We start from the raw sequence: 22024 nt of genomic DNA on the forward strand, positions 1-22024 counted from the left end.
GGGGGTGAAGGGACGGTCGTTCGTAGCAAGTCGGGGCAAATCTACTGGTAGCGATGAAGGGGTTGCTGACTGACGTCACGATGACGTAATATCAAAGGCTGCTGTTGCTTTCTCGTCTCCCGGCGCCGGTCGCATCTGCCCTACGGCTGACATTGACACTGCTCGACGCATCGATTTGTTCTTCAACGAGGTAAGAGCAAATCGAGGGTCACCGTGACCGTTTCACTAACGCTCTTTAATCGGGAGGTCATCTGAATGATTTACCTTCTCTGTTCTCTATTAAGAGAATCGCTTTAGAATGATGATCGATCCTAGAATGATATTTACCAGGACATAATGTGCGCGAGGTTAAAACGTAGAGCTCTCATGGGTTCGTCGGGTTGACTCTTTAATTAGACTACATTGCGGCAATTTACGCTTGATATAGGAGAAATTTCTAAAATTGGGCGCGCGTAACGTTTCAGCTGAGGCTATTCTACGGCTGATCGATGGTTCGTAACACTGGCTGTTAGAACAACACACATAGCAGTCATAATGTGAGCTTAAAAGTGGACGTAGCGCCGTTCACGTTATCGATTAACAATGCATTAAATTTAGATACGTACAAGGACAGCGTGCGAGTCTAAATAAATATATCTTTCGCGGATTCTCCACTTGAAGATAATCGGAAAATAATTTCACGTACCTTCGTGCATGCTTTTAACCGTGTATTATGCGCATAGTTATAGAATCATTCTTGTCTTTGACTTGCCACCGTCGCGCCAGTACATGCCATAGACAGCATAAAGAGGTACTTTAATTTATTTCTTGATAACCGTTTGAAACCTTGACCTTGTGCGTCATAGCCGACCGTATATTCGGATTATATTTCCAGTGACTCACACACGTACACACTCATATCACGAATCATCTCGACAGTCACGACCGAGCGACATACGACGCAATGTCTAAAACGGCAAAAATCACAGCTTCAAGACAGTTCTCTGTTTTAGAATCCAAATTACTTCATAAACGGCACTCATCTGCTCAATCGTTGATGCCAGACCGTGAAAAAAAATGAGGAATTTTATAATTATTTTCGAAAGAAAATTTCGCTGAGAAAGTATCAAATCCTGTCGAGGAATTTATGGTACAACTGGAAAATATCTTTTCGATATTCTCTGGTATTGATTTGAATTGTACGAAAATTAGTGTCCGTTCCGTTATCTTGTAAATCTTGTAAAAGAACTGTAAAGCATTCTTTTGCGCATTAGCGTTGTTAGCGGAATGCACCGTGTGCCTTTTCGATATTTTTAGGACTCGAGTCGGGACTCGGGATTAACGTTCGGCCATTCCAGAAATCTGCGATCGACGTCGCGTCGCAGGGAAACAATAGTGTTCGACCAGAATACACCGTTCTTCGGCTGGCTCGTAATAATTTAGAGTGAATCAGAAGCCTTTTGCGTTAGCGAAAAGAGACGAGGAGAAATTTATCCACGATGGCGATTCATAGATCTCGACAATTCGAGTTAAAAGCATCGATCGCCGTCTTTTTGTATACTTATTTACGTCGGTAGCGAGTGCATTGTCCTACGGTGATATCAATAAGGAGGAGATAGCGCGCTCTCGGCTTACACTTGACAGTGCAAAAGTCCATCTGGATCATTGGCCCCTATATTTGCGACAGTATCCAATACTGAACGTTAGAGTTGATAATCTAATAAATCTGCAAATCGTCATGGGAAAATAATATGTGTATAAATTGCTTCCTAGATTGTAAATTATTTCTAATTGCCATTAGTTATAGCGAGTTACTGCCGGCCGACGAGCACTCGTTGCATATAATTTCTAAAACCAATGTTGGGGAATTTCTATTCAACCGGTGAAAAATCAGAATTTCTCTATCGGTACTTCTACCACTTTTGTTCTTTAGCTCCTTAATTGGAGATTAAGAAAACATGGTTGGCCGACGTTGCTGGTAAGAAGCGCTGCACGGTTATTCGACAATAAAAATAATTTGGCGATGAATGAGGGGTAGGCGATAGTCAGGAGAGAGAAAGACTAACGTAAGATATTTTTATTGGACGTCTGCAGTCTGGATGCACCGCCGGCCATTCACCCGATGCACTCGTCGCTTCATGCCAATCCATACGCGATCCTTGCTCTCGATTATTCTTCTCTTCTCCTTCCTCTTCGTGCCTTCTCTGCATCGTACGGTGCTTACGATCCAAATTCGCGATTGATATGAAACGAGATTTCTACATTCGCAGATTCCCGGTCCAATTTTCAGCTCGTTTGGCCTTTTGTGAAATTATCGTCCAAGTCATTTTTTCTCGCGACACCTACACAGATTTTGGTTTTTGAGATCGGACTTGAATTTTTACCAGAAGAAACTTCGAGGATTATTTTGTCACTGAAGTTTTAATAAATAATAATGGTTTCGTATACTAGAGAAAATGGATTTGGCCTGATCGATGTTTACTTGTCTCGCATGATTCATCTAAACAGATTTCTGTGCCTCGCGCGGCCCTGAAGTTGAACAAGATCGGTCGCGTGGGTGCTGCGTTTGTCCCGTTGGAGGGGCATTGGATGCTGAGGGGTTGTCCGAAGGGTGGGGCAGGAGACGATCAACCATGGAACGGACGAACCATGGAACAGACAGGGATGCACCGACCTTGGGGGGATTTTTGTGTCTACCGTAGTGCGTTAACCCCAGGAGCTGAGAGCGAGTGTGGCGTGCAACGCGTTAAAGGAATGAGGGCTCTTTCAGTTCTTTGTCTCCCTTTCCCTCCTCTTCTTGCAGACCGCGCCGCCCTTTTTCCCGTCCTACTCGTTCTTCGTCCAGTCAAGGTTCGGCTCAGTCAAGCTCGCACCAAGAATCGGTTACCTCAACCCCTTCGTCTCAAAGCTGCACTCGAAATCTTTCTTGGATCAATAAGACAGTGTTTACCATAGTTTATTTATGCCATAGCCTTTCTATCTTTAAAACTTATCATTAATTGCACAAAAGATCAAAAACTTACGCCATTATATAGTTAATTAAATTCCACCATTACAGATATTGAATTGATTAGGTTTTGTTCTCATTTAGCAAACGATAGTAGCAATTTATTCTGTTCGATAGAATGCAAATAGAAATCTCCATTAAAATGCTAGAAGTTAAAACACTAAATTTTTATTTTCTTTTTCCATAATTGAATAAAATAATCCATCGTAGCGAGAAATTCGATTACTTATTCTGTCCATAATTTCGAAAAAGTTGAGTTTGTTCGTCGAAGCGAAGTTTGTTCTCTTCCATCGATAGGACCTTGATCTGCTCGTCATTCCCTATCGCGTGACGTCCAATTATGAAGTGATTCGGTACTTCTGGGGGACGAGAGGAGCGAAGGGGTTACGCGCCAGTGGGCTTATCTGTTCTACCCAACAAGCAATTAATTCAATGACAATGCTCATCGAGCTTCTCATACGAATTAAGCTTGACCTTTCGGTTCAGTGAGAAAAAATCTTTTCGATACAATTAGGGCCGCTATACTGCGGTAATTGATGGAGTGATTTTTTCTTTGTATCATGCAGAATGAAAAAAACTTGTATGTACAATAATTATGATTGTATATTTATTCTACATGATAAATGTCGATCTGATAATGGAAGATAAGTAACGGTGATTGAGAAATTGAATAATGATTTAATTAATCTGTTCATACAAAGATCATCGATCGTCGAATTGATTCATTTTTCGCCTCGTTGTTCTCGAGCGCTTGAAACACAAAGAAACTCCGGCCGTGTTGACTTGTCGAAGGAAAAATAAAGACGCGTGTGCGAGAATGGGATGGCATGACCTCGAAGGGCGCGGTCGAGTTCACACTAGACTGAAGCTGCCCTTGTGCCTAACCGGCCTTGAGACGGCTCGACCTGCCCTACCCCGACGATCCGGCATTCTCATAGCACATATGCGATTTCTCGCGCACACAAAGATCAGCGGTTTCCTAAATTCACACCGTTCGAGGAATAATCTTTGTGCGAGGACACGCCTACCGACGAAATCTCGTGTCCGCGGGCACGCTAATAAATTAAATTTATATCTTGTGCCAAGTATTGAAAAGGTTAAGCCATACAGGACAATTAATATTAAAAATTTAGAAAATTGAGCGATATAAAAGAGCATTGTCTTCATTAAACTTACGTTCGAGACCATTTTTGACGTTCGTTCGCTTATAATAGCGACGAGAATTTTTAAGTTTCCGTAGTGTAGTGGTTATCACGTGTGCTTTACACGCACAAGGTCCCCGGTTCGATCCCGGGCGGAAACATTTTTTTTGTAATTCGAAATTTCTAATATAAATATGTATTTTCTGAAAATCAATAAGTGAAAACAGTTAATCCAGTGGCTATTTTTAGTAATTCACCGATTGACTTTTAGAAAGTAAGTAAAAAAAAAATGTTTCCGCCCGGGATCGAACCGGGGACCTTGTGCGTGTGAAGCACACGTGATAACCACTACACTACGGAAACGTTGAAGCTCTTGGGGTTAACTTAAGAACTTGAACGTAGAGGTTTACATCCATCTCGTGCGACACGTCTCGACAATATTCGAAAATGTCAAATATGAAGTAGATCGCGTATGCATATTCATATTATTCTTATTCGCATGACTTCATCTCGGACTTTATTCATGCTGTTAGGTGAAATATTTATTGATTGTAGCAAAATCACTTAGGGCCAGTTTCACAAACGTCGGTTAACTGCTAACCGAAGGTTAATTGATCCGCTGTCTCTTCTTAAATAATAAGATGAAAAAAAGATAGGGAGTCGACTGAACCCTAGTTAACAGTTAACCGATGTTTGTGAAACTGGCCCTTAAACGATTTCGACAAAGTTCATATTTGATACTTTGTCAATTTTTATAACGCCAAGCGTAAAAGGAAGCATCTTGAATAAATGAAATACAGAACTCGCTGAGTAAACGTGTGTCGCTGGCAATATCACAACTTTTACTTTTACTAGAGAGAAAGTACATGCTTGTGTTTCTTGAAGCTCCTAACATGTTGTTAGATTATTACAATGTTATATTGTTATAATAACGTTATACGTAGTTAAATACAATAATGTGCACATATATGTAACTTTTATTTGTTAAATTTCAAAATCTTTTATTTAAAGAGATTCGCTCATTTAACTTCAATATTAATTCTAATTAAACTTGTACGAAACATTTTAACCTTTTAGCATCCGTTGAAATTCATATTTCGTTATTTGTCCGATCGACTTTGCCCTTTTCTCGTTTGTACGTCGGGATACTTTCAGCAGTCACGATCGCGAAAAATTTTCAATTTCACTTCAGCTTATTTCCTGGTTGCAGCAACGAGCGACGTGTTGCGCCACGCTATCAGTTATATCGTTTTACATTTATTGAAAATTGAATTTTAGCTTACGAATAAAAAAAACTATATGTTCAGTTGATTTCCAATTGCCTTTAATTGAAAGAAAACTTAACACGATATTTGACATAAAAGTAGCAGCAGAATTTTTAATTAAATTTCTCTCTGCCGTACTCGTTAAAAGAATGTGCACGGGTTGATTATATTAATCCGGAATTGTGTACCATTCAAATAACTTTTACCATATTAACCTAAATTTCGATAGAGCTCGAATAGTGAACCCGTTGACCCGTCGAGCAACGAGAGAAAGAGCGCAACCCGCGAAACTCTGGTGATCTCTTCATCTTCCTGGATTTCGACGTCAGAAATTCTCTTAATCGGCGCAAAAATACCTCGGGGAAAGTGCGCTCTGAGCACGATTGGTGGTTCGAACGTCTGCATCAATCTATGATAACAATTGTTTCGCAAACTAAATTGCGCCATAGATAATATTGTAATCAGAATAATAAATATCGCAATCGCGTCTGCGTTGGACACGCATATAAAAATGTTCTTCACAATGGGCATATAAACTTTACGTGTTTGCTACACTTGAAATTTATGTGCATTTTAAATTGCCAAATATTAATATCAAAGAACTCAAAATACCTCCCATCGTATCTCCGCCGCTGTTTTCGTTTCCACGCGCAAGTATCAATGTAGCATTTTATCTCGTTATTATTTCAAGTTAAATGTGTTTTCGTTTTAGACATACGCTGAACTTGATTATGATATCGCGAATCGCTGAGGCTCGAACGTTGCGAAATTTTGATATCGCCTAATATCATCCCGCGAGTAAATGATTCAGAATTAATCGCAAGGCCACTTCGAGGAATTATTTATTTCAAATTAATCGATTCAAGGCTACGCGAGTCGTACACACGTAGCTCAAGGTTACGATATATGAATTACAACTCTTATCAATTCCTCGCCCGGCAAGGTCAGACCTTTATCTTCCAACTTTATTTGTACAGGCGTCCCGCGGATTCATTGCACGCATTAAAGAAAAGTGACACGCGCTTGTTGAACAGATAACACAATATAATTATAATAGAGTACAATATAATTAGCGCGGTATAACGAAGTGGTATGCAATTATGGCTAGATTTGTCATAACAGTCCTAAAAATAGCGCGAACGCCTTCGATAGAATTTTATCGTATAATATAATTTTTTGCTCAAGAGTGGATGCTGATTGTTGAATATCTTATCTTCAACATTGGCCAGTGTCAAAATAACTTTGTCCTGATAGTTCTGTAACTCTGGTTCAAAAGTTATGCAACTCTACAACCGTGTTTATCGTCTTAATTTTCCACTGCGTCCACTGATACTGTAAGAATTGGAACGCGTACAGGAAGCGTCCAGTTGGACAAAACCGTAATCAAGAGAGAAGACTATTCCGCTGGCGACACTTTTTTTTCGGCCAACGGTCCGCGATCGTGATGTAATCAGGCGGCAGGCCGAGGCGGGCAAAAGCGGGAGAAATAGGCGCGACCTACATATTGTTTGGGTTCGCGTTACACAACCTGCATATACGACGACACGTAGGAGGGCAATGACCCGCCATATCGACGCGGAACAGGGCGGCTACACGCTTGTGAAAGCGTGAGACGGCGGCGTACCACGTGGCCCACGTGAATGGCCGCTTTCGAGTTTCACGACGCGTACAGCACGTGGGCGAGTATAGTCCACGGGTGCCTCCCGATCGTCCGTGAACGACACGGAACATTGTAATTATCCCGATACTGAACTGGCGCGAGGGAGCGCGGCACGTGCCAGAGGCCTCAGCCAGAAGCGTTCTGCTTGCGTGTAGGGTAAGCGTAAGTAAGGCCACGTGTGACGCGCCACGCCGAACTCTCTTCAACGCTTTAAATCTGGCAATCGTAGTATAGTACGTGATACATGTACATATTACGTCCCACTAATATTGGAAGAAATCCACATTTATTACAAGAAATTGTGTATCGCGCAACTTTATTTAAAATTATACTCGCATAAGAGATATACAGAACTCGAGTCGAAATTTTGCCCCTGTGTTGAATCTGCTATAATAGTAGGACCTAAGACGTAAAAGAAGTCCAACTGCGAGTACAAAATTTACTTCTACTTCAAAACTGATAGTGTCGGAAATTTCTACCTTTGCCAATTTGGCATTAAAGTAGGTCCTTTTAAGGTAGGAGCTAAAGTAAATTTTTAGAATTAAAGATTCAAGGGAAGAGTAAAAAAATATAATGTCATCAAAGTAGGCTATTGCTGGTTTATGTAGGTGTAAATTATCCGTAAAAGTGTTAAAGTAGTACCATGACTCGGGAATAGCTAAAAATTCACTACAGAATGATTAATATTAACAAAAGGGACAATTAGAATTTGCGATAAAGTATAAAATTACATCTTTGTCGTATTCCCTCGTTCAAAGTGAAAACAAAATAAGTAGGACGTTCGTATTGTTCACACGTACACGATTGTCGTGTACCAATCGTGTGTGTTTGATGACGATGTTTAATAATTGTTTAATAAGGTTAAGCGAGCGATCCGTTCCAAGCCATTTCGCCACTGTATATTCCCGCTTGTAATTATTCTGGCATTGACTTGCCACGGGTAACCAGAGCACGTGTCAAGGGCGCCGATCGATTAGGGTTCCACGCGCTGTTGTTCAAGATTCTCTCGCTTCTTTAGATTCGCAACCTGTCACCGATCCAATGAAACACGTTCGGAGAAATTTACGAGTCGCGACTGGCAATAAATCAGCGACTGATAAAGAGCACCTTTTGTCGATGATGTTACACGGTTCAATTTGCTCGGATTTACTGAATGATTCGATTCACACTGATCCGTTCCAGTAATAAAAAGTAAAGTCATACGAAATTCAAGCAGAATTCGCAATTAACATAAAGATTAAAGTAGAGAATCACATTATTTTGTTATTATAATTATATTTTTATTTAGTTTTAAATAAAGAGTGGGAACAAGATCGGCTCCATTGTTTTCGCACTCGATTTTGGTCACAAAGCAGGTAACGAACGAAAGGTCTCGTCAAGATAGTCGCAGGTATGCCAGTCTCAGAGTGTACCTATTTAACATTCCAGAGATATCGGGCTTCAAAAATTCCAAAACCAATAGAAAGCCACAAGAATGGAATGGAATATTTCCAAACAAAAAGACATTTCTTCTGTCAGTGACATGGTCAGAATGGTACTGAATCGCTTTATCAAAATGATCTACTATCCGGTTTCAAATATTTTTCGCCAAGTGGACTGTTTGATGTATCCGAGTTGGAGTCGACTAAAAGGTTTCCCAATGGTCGGTGATAATGACATCGCCCTGCATCTTCTATGAACGTAAATAAGCTTTAGGTAGATTAAGTGAATTATTATCTAGGGCTCTTTTATTTTCTACAATCTAATCTATGGGACAGGTCAAAGCATTCATAACGCCACTTTTCGGCACTGTAACCTTCGGAGCCCGATATCTCTGGACCGTTAAACAGGTACGCTCTGAGACTGACATATCTGTAATCAGCTTGACGATACCTTTCGTTTGGTAACTACTTTGTGACGAAAGTTGAATGCGAAAAAAAATGACGCTTGTTCTCACTCTCTAGTTGTGAGTGGAGTAAACCAGTATTTAAAAGATACGCTGGCTTAGATATTTACTATCCAATACAATATTACGCAGTAAAAATAAGACTCAAGTTTATTCTTTAGAAATGGAAGAAATTCAATTCTCCGAGGCGCAAAATTGTATTGGCGATACAGACAACTCTCACTGACGGAAATCCACGTTATCGCGAAGGCTCGGTGAAAGTAAAGTAGATTATTCTCTCCCCCCCCCCTCCCCCCACCTCACCTTCGTCTTTCTCCCTCCGTGTTCTGCTATGTTGTCCGCAGCGCAGTTTTGCAACGACAGTTGCAAGCAACAGCTGACGGCCAATTGACGGAACTTTCTTTCTGGCTGTTGCGTATTATACTATGAATCTAAACCAATGACGAATTTATTTAAGTCCCTTAAGTGTAAGCGGATTAGTTCTTTAATTCCGATTATAGTCACCTTGATAAAAATTTATAGTCATCAAGATAATACAAGCATCATTAAGGGAATTAAAATATTCAATTATACGTGTAATGTGTATAAAGTTATATATTACATAGATATTAAATAAATATCTATGCAGATATATAATTGTACAGAAATTACAAAATGTACCACATCGTTTATTTGTGCTACGCATTTATAGGTTGGAATTACAAATTTTTATTTGTGTAAAGAAACATATGACATCTCCTTAAAACGTATTTAAAAAAGAAGCCTTCGTATTCGACTTTTTGCAAAGCAAAGATTAGGCCGTGGCTGTTGCCAAGAGTTGGTGATCGTAAAGTTGCCTGTCCATACTTTTTGGAAAATTGCACGAGTCTCTAAACGAGACAATTGTGTTCGCAAAACATGATGTGTCCGCGTTTTTTTTCCACCTCTTTCGGCCGCCCCCGTCATAGGGGGATACCAAAAATATCGCGAAAACACCCGCGCGCCCAAAGCTCGAACAATGAGAAAGCCAGCGTTTATACTCCTCGCCTTATTATTATGGCCCGATCGACCGTAGAAACGTACTCTGAAGGGTACGCGTGGGCGAGGACCAGCGAAAATGTGCGCGGCTGAGAGGGCACTGGAATAGCGATGGGATCGATTGAGGAAAAGACCCAGTTTGAACGTTTACCTCTGGACTGAGCACACTTTTCAGTTAAGGGCTCTCAGATAAAACCTACCGCTATCTTATCGCTCGATTTGAAAGGTTCAAGGTATTTCCGGAGCCATCTTATGCGTCTTTTTTGCTTTTGCGGCAACTTATGACGATCAAGACAATTCGCGATGAGCTTGATCCCGTCACGCGGTGCGTACACGGGCGGTCGAACGTGTCTATACGTGCAAATGTCAATGACGTCTAAAAATAGCGGTCGAGTCGGACCAAGAAACGTCTCCGTCCCGATATACTGGAACGACTAACGTTTAACGGCCAAAGATCCTAGAATTCGAGGACACGGAGGTACAAGGATCTCCGAGGTCCCCTGTACTCGATCGAAGAGATTAAAAACGGATCCGAACGCGGAATTGAGCACAAATTTACGGAGTTGAGTCAATCAAACGGCTGAAAATTGATTCGTCTAATTATGCAATAGATTAAGGAGGATTGGTTTACATTTGCCTTTGTGGAGGCAACGAGAATTGTTTCTTGAAGGTGCGTACATGATATTAGCGCATTCTTGCGGTTAGCCTTGAGGAATCGCCGTCAGAAATCAATGCGAGTCGTATTGTTCGTTTAAACAAACGCGTCACGCGGCCTTGAATCCGCCTTGGTTCTCTGAATTATTGGGGCAACAAATGTCGAACGATCGATTTTAATTGGCTGAATAATGCGATAACGCAATCTTGTTTCCATAAGAAATTTTGCCGATTTCGTTTTCGAGAATTTAATTAATTCAACGGTTATGTGCGCAAAACATTTAAATAGCCCAATTTCTTCAGGTCACTATTAAAAAGTACAGCACGTAGCAACTTTTAAAAGAAAATTAAGAGAAGACGCAGCTAGTCCCTGGTAGATTCTGTTCTACATCTATTCATGAAAAGGTGCAGAAAATAAAATACAAAAGACATAGTTGCAAAGTTGGGTCAGTTTACCATGCGTCATTTATAGTCATACTATTCCACGCGCATAGCGCGTTGATTGAAATGTTAATTTCGTTGTATACTAAAACGTCTGATAAGCTACGTCTACCTGCACAGTAACTGTAAACACGTGGTTAAAAGTCAAGCGCTTGTTTACGGAGCAACCTTGATCTCTCTAACTCCGTATTAGCTTTCCAAAGCGAGGAATTCGCATAATGTGTAAAAACAAAGTTTATTATTAGCCTATAACTTGCAACGCATTCTTCACGTGGTTGATTAAAACTTTATGGTGATTATTATTACTTCAAAAAGTCTCCTCGGTAAAGCCTCTCGTATTAATATATCCTTCTTTCGGTTTTGTTACATTTGCAATAGGCATTTTTTCTTGTTTCCCTTTTGATAATTGCGACTGGGTGGATCAGGAACCATCCAGACAAGAGTTAGTCATCGACGGAAGTGAAGGGGCCAAGACGTGATGACCCTGAAAATGTGTGTGTATGTATGTGTAACGAGTTTCAGAATTTTTAGAATACTCCACACTGCTCTAGCCGCGAGACGCTCCGGAGTTTGCTTTCGGAGCAGATTTTACAGTGGACGTCTACCTAAAAACACTTTTCTGACAAACAAATCTCCTTCGAGGCGAACTGGCACTTTTTTTTACGATTAACAGCTGCCCCGTTAATAAAAAGACATTTTTGAAAAACAAATTACGTACTTTGTCTTTTTTACAAGACGTTATACGTGTTTCCACACATAAAATTTTGAAGGAGCGGTTTCGCGACTATCGTAAACTATTGAGTTCGTCTTATGCGTCGGCATTGTTACTCCGGCCTATTTGATTCGCAAACGGAACGGCCTCTTTACCCGGGTTACGTCGCCGTGGCTTTTGTGTGTCAAGGATGCAAAGTTTTAGTGAGAATAATGTCGGCTTGTACCCTTCGTGTCCCGAAATGTCCCAAACGACAATTCGGCCGTATCTAACTGAACTCATAAATGTAAAATATTAGACACATAGGTGCATAACTCAAGACAAACATTCATTATTATACGATTCAAATCGTTGTATACTCCGCCAAAAACCAGAAATTCCACCTTATTTAACCGTCGGTAAATAATGTTTTAGCATTATAAAAATTTTTTCAAACTCCGCAAATACTAATTTAAGCAATTATGATTAGAGATCTGATGGCGTTCCAAACAAAATATTCTGCTTGAAAAGGGCCAAAACCCATGGCCGAAACGTTGTACGTTTAATCAATAAATTTGCCGGATTGGTCGACGTCAGCATTATTTCCTTTAATTACCACTGGCGACTTATCATAATATCAATACATAAAAATTTTTGTTCAGACCCAAACTACTTTGTGAAACTTTATCAATTCAAGTCCAACACTTTTCAGTTAGCAGATTCAAACGTTAAGCAACGTACTTATTTGCGCTGTATTGCTGCATCCATATTGTGCCAATCATGCAACGTCGCTACATGTTGCGATACACATGTAATAGTTGGAGCAAACTTTGCAAGGTTTCGGATCCTTGACTCTTCAACCACAGACATTACTGTCATTGTGACCTCAAGCGATAACCCATTTGTTATGAGTTCGAACTTGCGTAGAGAAACCTTGCATATAGGAAAGTCCCTCCGTTCGTGAACTAGATCGAATTTAGCATTTTAACGTGCGGTGAACTAGTCTCAAGTTAGGATCTAATGTAGGCTGCTGTGAAGAGATAAGACACAGTGGCACTTTTGCCAAGAATGAATTCTCTGTAGATATTTTACGTCTCGTCTGACGTGACATCATTACTCTTAATTACATTGGAAATCGTATAAAAACTATGAACTAAAGCTTTGTAGCATATTTAGAGCAATGCGTTATTTAAAATTGTTTAATTTGCAGAATATAGTGACGAACCATTTATCGGCACTAGCATCTTTCTGTTGATAAATCTACCTTTATTACTGTACTTTGCGATGTAACAAGTGGCTCGGCACTGATAGTACATTACGAATGATTACGTTCCAACAAAGTGATTCTCAATAGTATAATGGTCTTTTACGGTAACACCTATTTGCAGCAAATTGCATTGTCCGGTGATCTATCGTGCGATGACGCGAGATGGAATCGATAAGTCGGCACTCGATTTGCATCAACTGACGTCAAGTGACCGCGAATGTACGAGCGAGGTCGTTCGACAAACAAACTGATGATATCTCGCTAGACTCGACTCGATCGCGCCGCGGCGATTGGAAACAAACTGACAATCTTTAAATCGTGGCGCAACAATTGCTAATCGTTTCACAATTTATTTTTAGTCGAATCGAAATTTTGAACAACGTGCCAAACTTTCCTCCGTGGTTTGCATCGTGCACGTGTAATATTTCTTGTGTTAAGCATCGACGCGCGTGGCAAAGTCCAGCTGATTAAAGCGGCGAGCTTGAAATTTAGCGCGGAGCAACCAAGGCCTCATCTAAGGTCGCATTTATAACGAATGTCCGTGATCGAATGATCGTCAGACCGGAAGTAATTAACGCGCGTTCCTAATAATGCGTATTGTTGTATCACGCGAGGTATGTGTGCCACGCGCGTAGACGATATTTATCGAAATACCGCCGAAGTTAAATTGAAATTAGCCCAGCAGATACTGGAAATCATTAGCAATGTCAGAAATAATATCTTGCGCTTTTTTTATGTAGGATAAATAACATTGAAGCATATTTCTTCCAAAAAAAAATATATATATCCATATTCCATATAAATATACACCATAATATATTCCATATAAATATACTCCGTAATATATTTTATATAAATATATACGGGAAAAAATGATGTTGTAATTGATATAAAATCGAATAAAATTGAAACAACATCGGTATTAATAAAAGAAAAACATTAGATAGTTATCTTAATAATCTGGATATTTCGTTCAGTGCTTAAGCTTAAAATCTATAGCACATAATATCTTGCGCTTTTTTATATAGGATAAATAACATTGAAATTTAAACATATTTCTTTCAAAAATATTTATATCCATATTCCATATAAATATACACCATAATATATTCTATATAAATATACACGGAAAAAAATGTTCTAATTGAAATAAAATCGAATAAAATTGAAACATCGATATTAATAAAAAAAAACATCAGATAGTTGTCTTAATAATCTGGATATTTAGTTGAGTGCTTAAGCTTAAAATCCATAGCAAATACAATTGAGTGAATCATTTATATTGTGGCAGCCCGCGGCGTTAACATTCAACAATCACTTTAAAAATAACCTTTTTTAAAAAAGGTAAACAAAGACGCCAAGTGTAAGCGCCATCCAATCAAGAATTATGAATTTAATTATTTGGATATATTTTGGTAGAAAAAAAATACATCTTTATTGTCTCTACAAAAGTAATATCATCAAATTGTGCCAATTAAAATGGATATTTGTACAAACTAAATACTTAATTATTTTTTATATTAAAATGTTATATCAAAACAATCGAGCATAAGATTTTACCGAAAGAAATAAAAGAGACGATAATATTAATGAGACAAATTTTCAAACTTATTCAATAAAAATATAATGCAAACAACTTTAATACAAATAAATAGTTCATTAAAAGATGGCCTTTTCAGCATTTTCTTCCGTGTAGCTTTTCATTTGTGACTATAAGAGAGAGAGAGAGAGAGAGAGAGGGGTGAAGGGGTAAGAGGTCTTGCATTATATTTCCTTACATTGTCACAATACCATTGTGCGCAAGAAACAATTACGAGTTTTTAAAACTGAATTCGTTCATTCATTGCTCGAAATCGACATTTCCACCGGGGAAAAACACGGCGCTACGTCAATTCATCGTGACGAGATTATCCGCGTGCGTCTGTCGGACTGAAAAGAAAAATTGGCGCGTGTTTGTCAGGCAGCGCGAAGCGATCCTTGTCTGCGCAAAAGATGCGCGACGAGTGCGAATGCGGAAGAAAAAAAAAAGAAAAGAGAGACGAAACGGAATTGTGCCGCCGCGTGTCGCGTAACATTATGCAATCTTTCGACAGCGCCGCGGAGAGACGTTATTTCCTCATGCCAAGGTCGAGGGTGCGCATGCCCGTCGGTGTGGATCTTCCCGAGATCATATGATTCTCACACTTTTCTCACATTTCTGTCGAATCAGCGGTTTTAAATCGCAAACAACATGTCGGGTTTGATATAAGATTATACTTATCGCCGTGACGCCGTTTGCAAGATTTCGGATTAGGGGATCGATATTAAAAGCCGCCTCTGAAACAATCCCGTCCTTCGCTTCCTAAGCACTTTAATCCTATATAATTTGTATCGATGTTATCGCGTCTCGTCGATGATTTGTTTGCGCGCCTTTATTATCGTATCATCGATAAAGATTAATGTCCCGAGAGATATTGTAAACATGTTGAATTTAAAGGACCCTTTCGTCTCCGCGGTCGAGACGGGGCTCGCTGCGCTGGAAATTCGTAGCGTCGCCAAGCTGCGCAATACGCCGCGAGCGCAGTTATAAGTGAAGTTATTGCGCGCGCGCGATTTACGTGAAGCATCCAAGGATCAAAGCTCAAAAGACGACAATGACGCGTGACACAGTTTTCAAGCGCGACCGAGCTGGACTGATCGTCGTAATTGATGCACGCGATGTGATCTAAACCGGGAATACGTGAGAACCAGTTCAGATCCAGTTCCCCTCTCGCTGCACTTGCACCGGCTGATAGTCGCATCGATCGGCCGCCAAGGCCGCGTCTTATTCGGGCAAGGCCAAGGTCGTTGGCTGGCATTGCCAGCCGAGGTGAGATTGCAATTTCTCGCGCGGGGTTGCGCCAGAATTGCAAAAACCTGCGTTCGGTAAACGTTTTACATAATTAGCAAGTGAGATACAGGTTAAATGAAAAGGGAATCAAGAGAGGTTCATCTCGCCAAGTTTGCGATTACGATTTATTACCCTTCACCCTTCAAATAAATGCTCTTTCTCCTTTCACCAAGTGTCGATATATATTTTTCGAGGGGAAAACCACTGAGGGCATTGTGGTGTACATATTTGCGGCATTACTGGGCATTACTAGGCATTTTTGGGCATTAGTTTGGGCATTAGGCCTTGCTGGGGTATTATAAGGATAAAATAAGATAAAATAAGATAATAAGATAAAGTAATGCCCATTGGGCATTGGTGGGCGTTGGTGTACAAGATTGTGGTCAGTGGTTTCCCCCTCGATATTTTTTAACTCAATCCATCAATTTGGCACTTTTAAGCAGTTGACACACACACACACAGTTGAAAAATTTGTGTTAAATTTAACAGACATCACATGTCCCAAACGGTCCACATAAATTTTTGTGTTAATTTGACATAATAGGGATATGTTAAATGACTACACTAATACTCTGTTTTTATTTTAGCACAAAATAAATGCAAATCTCAAAATAATTTGAAATAAATTTGAAATGTGTAAAATTAACATATTTTTAATGACAAAATGAATTTAAAAAATGTAATTTTTACATTTTACTGATGTAATAAGTCAACTGACTGTTTGAAATCACTCTCACTTATTGTATATATTGTAGAATAAAATCAACACTTTATTCTGTAAATGTTCACAGATAAATTTTGTAACTAATAATATGGAACATGTGTATTCTGTCAGATTAAAAAATAGGTACACATTGTGTTGTTTTAACATTTCTTTTCAGTTATTTTAATAATTTTACATTTGACGTGAACTAACACAAGAGCAACATGTTGAATTAACACATGAATGTGTCAAACATTGAACACACAAATTTTAACCGGCATCTTTTTAACAAGAAAACACAAATTTTCCAACTGTGCATTTACAAACAATATTTTGGAATATAGCTTGCATCACGCGGTTTTTTTTCCGATTGGGGCAGCAATTGTAAGTGTATCGTAATGAGCCGTGTGATGAAATGTTGCGCCATGCCACATTGACCTCTTCCACTAGGCGTGTTTCCGAAAGCTGGCCTTGCGATAAGACAAGTCAAGGATAAAGGCATGCGTGCCCTGTTTTTTATCGGCCGTTTCCGGGTCTATTCTGACCCAAACTCGACTTCGTATCGCTGATACTTTACGGTTTTACACCGAACTGAAATAAGTAAAGACTTACGCTCCACATCGGCACTGCATGTGCTTCCACACGTTACGTCAACAAGTGGCGACGCGCGCGGTGATATAATATAAAAATAAATAATCCAAACACATTTACGTAATGTATTTGCCACCTTGTTATTTCTGCATGGCACCGCGAGGCTGATATTTTAAATTTGAATGAGCAAGCATCGTAGGAAACGCGACGTAGAAACGTTTCTAAAACAATGTGTACGACTTTGTGTACCTCGCGCTTTGGCAATAAGTCAATAATGTATACGGTTGTCTCTGTCCGATTCGTTGTCAACTCTTCGTATACCGAAATATTTCAGTCTAATTTCTCGTAATTTCTGTTGGCACTCTAATTTAGCATGTGGCCTTCTGCTACGTGTCATGTAAACGTGAAATCTGTTCGCAGATAATTTTTCAATATCTAGTAACCCGATCGCTTTTCGTAAAATACATCACGTATTACGTAAGTTCGTTTGTGCTCAAAGTAGCCAAAGAAACGTTGTACATGTAAATCTGGAACGAGCGGGATGTGAAGCGAGAACTTGCGGGTTAAAACTAATATTAATATATTTTTAGAAATTGCAAGATTTAGGTCAGTGTTACCGCTTTACTCGATTGACTCAGCCTTAAGCGTTAATGGCCGGTGCTAATGGGAGAATCGGCCGAAAAATTCCGAGAGGCTCGCAGCGGCGGCTCCGTCTGCCTACCTTCATTCAGCATTAACGACGGCTAAAGGATCGGGACGACCCATCGCGTCCTTTGTTACGCTACCGTGTTGCGTGACCCTGAAAACCCACGAGACCGCGACGTAGGGTCAAACGACGTGCGCGTGGTCGCACACATTGGCGGTGTATCGTTCACATTTAGTCGTAATATAGGAATGCCTTCGATGGTAGTGGTGGTGGCGGCGGCAAGAGGCAGCGATGATGACGGGTGGGAGGAGGGGGTCACGACTAGTAGTCGATATATATCTATACAACGTGTGTCCGCTCCGGCCGCCCGTGACCATGTGGCCTTGTCCTTGTACGACGTCGCATCGAACAGCACTACGTGCCACCGACACTCGTCGGCTATGCCGGTGGAACCTTCCTATAACGAGCGCGAGGAAAGGAGGAGGAGAGGAGGAGCGCGAGTAGAGCGTGTGCACACGTACGATACACATACGCGTGACAATAAAATAACGATGAGTCGAAGCGCCACGCCAGATGAATTTGCACAAATGGCTAAATGCGGAAAAACTCATTTTTCTTCCGCGGCTAACGTTCCTCCGATAAAGACGGCGAAAAATCCTGTTGATTTCTTACTGGCGAGAAGCTGACGTATCGCCACCGTCGTTGAGAAAACGTGATCTCTAAGATTTGATCTTCATAAAGACTGCTTATATTAGAAATTCATCTGTAACGTCGCTTTGTTGGTGTGGAATTCAGGAATTTGTAGGTTTGTTTTCTGTTCCTGCACCGGTGAACTAGTGCAATAAATTAGAGTAAGACAAGTATATTTTTTCTCATTCTAGCTTACTGCACTAGTTCACCAGTGTAGGAACAGAAAACAAACCTAATTCCTCGGACAGATACCTTGTACAGAGTCTGACCTGATGTCCTCGGTAGGAGAAAATCTTACAAATAGTATTCAACAATTCTAATATGATTTTTCGTTTAAAATAATATTCGTGTTTGTGCCACCAAGTGTTATTAAGGTTATCTCTTTCAACAAAAACAACATTTTCTGCGCGATGTCGCAGTAATTACATAAAACTTATTCGTGCTAGTGATCGATGTGTGTCGCTGTCGCCTCTCCGAACGGGTGCCTATCCGAGCAGAAGTCGGAATTTTCGTCTGATTGCGTTCCGCTAGCACGAGGAAGGTTATCTTGTCGCGTGTTCATCGTTATCAAGACCGATGATAATGTGCCGAGTGACTCAGCGAGATGAGTTCAAGTACAAATTCGAGTGAGGCGATTCTTCATCTCGAGCGCGTCGCTCGGCACTTCTGTAATATTGGCGACTAAATACCGGCGAAGATCCCTCATTTCGGTGCTCCAGCGAATCAGTTTCGCTTTATGTATCCAATCGGTCATTTAATTATTTTCTTCGCTAACCTTTTTCTAAAAGAATCAGAGGCACGGTGTCGATTGCATCTCGTTATCTTCTAGTAGTTTTGCAAACAGCCACGCGAAAAGATTATGTACGAGAGTGTTTTATGTAACAGATGAAACAAAAACTGTAGAATCAACTTTTAATTGACTTTTTATTTTATTCAGTGATCAGATAAGATGCTTATCTTATTACCGCGTACTATAACAGAACTAAAGTTGCGAAATATTCCAACAATATATTATGGACATTATGAAGTGGTTTCGAAATTCAGAAAGTATAATGGGAATGAGAGAGAACATACACAGCGGAAGACCGATACCAGTTCTTAAATAAACTTTGTACAGTGCTTGCATAATACTGTTTGCGACGAGACTTTGCCAAACAAGGTTTGCAATAATAACGAAACCGAATGGTTCATCCGCAATTGTTCCACTTCTAATATCGTCGCCTATTGTGTCGCTTTCAGTTTTCCAGCCTCCCACTCGCTACCTTACTTCTTTTATGAATCCTAAAGGACTTGTTCCAGGTGTTGAGTGAATTTTTCCCATTCTGTCTCAGTCTGCCCCATTCCCTCCCCTTCCGTAACTCAAAACTCGTTTCCCTCGGAATCGTCGAATTTTATTTTACTTTCCTCCGCGCGCCGTATAGCGAATCGCGCATAGATATTATGTCAGCGTTATGTATAGATAGCACCCGGCCGATGTTCGATCTTTTTCACTAGAAATCACGCCGAAGGCCGAGCGGCCGAATACGACGTACACTTTAAAACAGTCCAAACGCCTTTGGTCTACGTCCTTGCGACAGTTTTAGTTTTCGGGGAGTTGGACTCACTGTTGCGAGGGAGGCATGGTTACGTGTTGCGGCTAGTTTACATTAGTCTTACATATAGGTATAAGGTTACTCGTTGCAAGTTAGCTGTGCGAGTATACATAGTTCGCTTAAAATTAGAGACATATCAAGTCAGAAGCAAATTGCGAGGCAGGCTTGGGCGGCGAGGTGGCCCGATAGAAACCGCTTCTATTTTCGGGTGTACTTGCTGTCTGCCACGTCAGACCGACAATTTAAATGTGCGACTCGGCGATAATTTAAGTGACGATATTAAATCATTTATATAAAAACCCGGGCTGACTTTCGACGCGCCTTACTTTTTTGGAAACTTACTCTCCCCCTCCCCCCCCCCCTTTTCGTCGGCCTTTTCGATCGACGTTTGAGAAGTATCGCGCGGCAGGATTTGGCACCTCTAAGAGGCTGCAAGCGCCGACGTCGGAATTCTGGTTGACAGTTTGTTCTTGTTGACAATCTCACGGAGGTGGTGGAGGTGGTGGCGGTGGCGGCGGCGGCGGTGGCGGCGGTGGCAGTGGCGGCGACGGCGTCACAAGGACGACGGCGCACACATCAATGTTGTATCGTCACGCATATGCGCAGCATGTTGCTACGTGCACGCGTATATATCTCCGCCTCGCGGATTTGTCGCAATGTCTCGTGTCGTTTGGGAGGCAGAGCCGGAGCGAACGCGGCGAGACGTGGCGAGGCAAGGAGCGGAGCGGAGCGACGCGACGCGACCTTGTCCTTGAGCATAATCTTTCCTCGTTATCGGACGGCGTCGAGGTTGCGGTCGCATCGGACCGACTGCGAACGATTAGTGCAGCTCCCGACCGTGCGTCAGCCTTCCTTTTATATTTGTGAATAATAATGCGCCCGGTATCGCGGCCTATCGAGAGCGCGAGCTACCGCACGATGATACGTGTACAATGGCGGGTTCAGCTTTGGAAAACGCTTTCGGAGGAGGCCTCTACTCCGTTTGCAATTAGCATTTTGTTGTACTCGTGTTTGTCCGAAATCAATCGCGTCCACGTTGATACGACAAATTGAAAAGGAGAATTTCTCTAATCCGTCGCCTTTCATATTTCCGTTATGATTATTATAACGTTTCGTACGCGAGAGCTATTCGGTCCAGATCTAAACAGGGATTAGCTGTTTTCCCGCGAAGGAAGATAATCCGAGTACCTTGAGCCACGAGTCGTCATCTCGAACGAGCGCCATTGGTTATCAGTGATACCCCCCTGATTCTAGGAAGCGAAGTTGCTATCGCTGACCTTGGCTAGCGAAATACTTAACGCAGCGGCACGTGTGCGACGACGTAGAAGCTGACGAGGCAGAAGAGCCCGCGGATAAGCGAGCGAGGACGGGCGAAGGAAAAGGAGCCTGTGCGGTAGCGCTGTGTTTAATTAAGACGACACTATCTATTTTGATAGACAGCGCGCAGGTTGCGCTTAGATTATTAATAGTCGTACGGATCAGAAGTGCCATCGATCGGATCGCCAGAATAACAATAGGAAAAAATATACATATTTTTATCTTACCGTTTTATCTTATCATATACGTGGCTGTCGTTATTCATTGTTCACCTCGACGCAAAATTTGAAAGAGGTAGGAAAATAGAGTAGGCGAAGTCCAACGCGGGAGGAAAGTGGAAGAGGAAGAATAAAGAAGGCCAAAGAGGATTCCGACACGCGCAGCCTAGCGTTTCCGAACGTGAATACGCTCGCTATATTATTATTAGCCGGATCGTTGAAAACAGGCGCGCGCGCGGGCGCAAGGTCAGCTTTCGCGTCTCGTTCCCTTCACCCCTCTGCCCCTTCACCCCTTGTTCCGCCCTCTTAATCATCGTCAAGCTCATAAAGATGAATCTGCCGTAAGTGTGTTTTTTTTATAGACATTGACGTCGGCGACAAATAATCGCG

The 22024-nt window shown here is 41.1% G+C and overlaps 2 non-coding genes and 1 pseudogene across 2 annotated transcripts; 2 read left to right on the top strand and 1 right to left on the bottom strand.

The window, feature by feature from the left end:
• Window positions 1-4216: 4216 nt before the first annotated feature.
• On the top strand, window positions 4217-4289 carry Trnav-uac. The gene has a single exon. It is a non-coding gene; the product is annotated as a tRNA-Val (tRNA).
• Window positions 4290-4418: 129 nt separating this feature from the next.
• Window positions 4419-4491, bottom strand: Trnav-cac. Its single transcript has one exon. It is a non-coding gene; the product is annotated as a tRNA-Val (tRNA).
• Window positions 4492-20697: 16206 nt separating this feature from the next.
• Window positions 20698-21431, top strand: LOC105566190 (annotated as a pseudogene).
• Window positions 21432-22024: the final 593 nt, after the last annotated feature.

The sequence above is a fragment of the Vollenhovia emeryi genome, unplaced genomic scaffold, assembly GCF_000949405.1.
Source record: "Vollenhovia emeryi isolate VEMERY1.0 unplaced genomic scaffold, V.emery_V1.0 DF939146.1, whole genome shotgun sequence".
Taxonomy (NCBI): Eukaryota; Metazoa; Arthropoda; class Insecta; order Hymenoptera; family Formicidae; genus Vollenhovia; species Vollenhovia emeryi.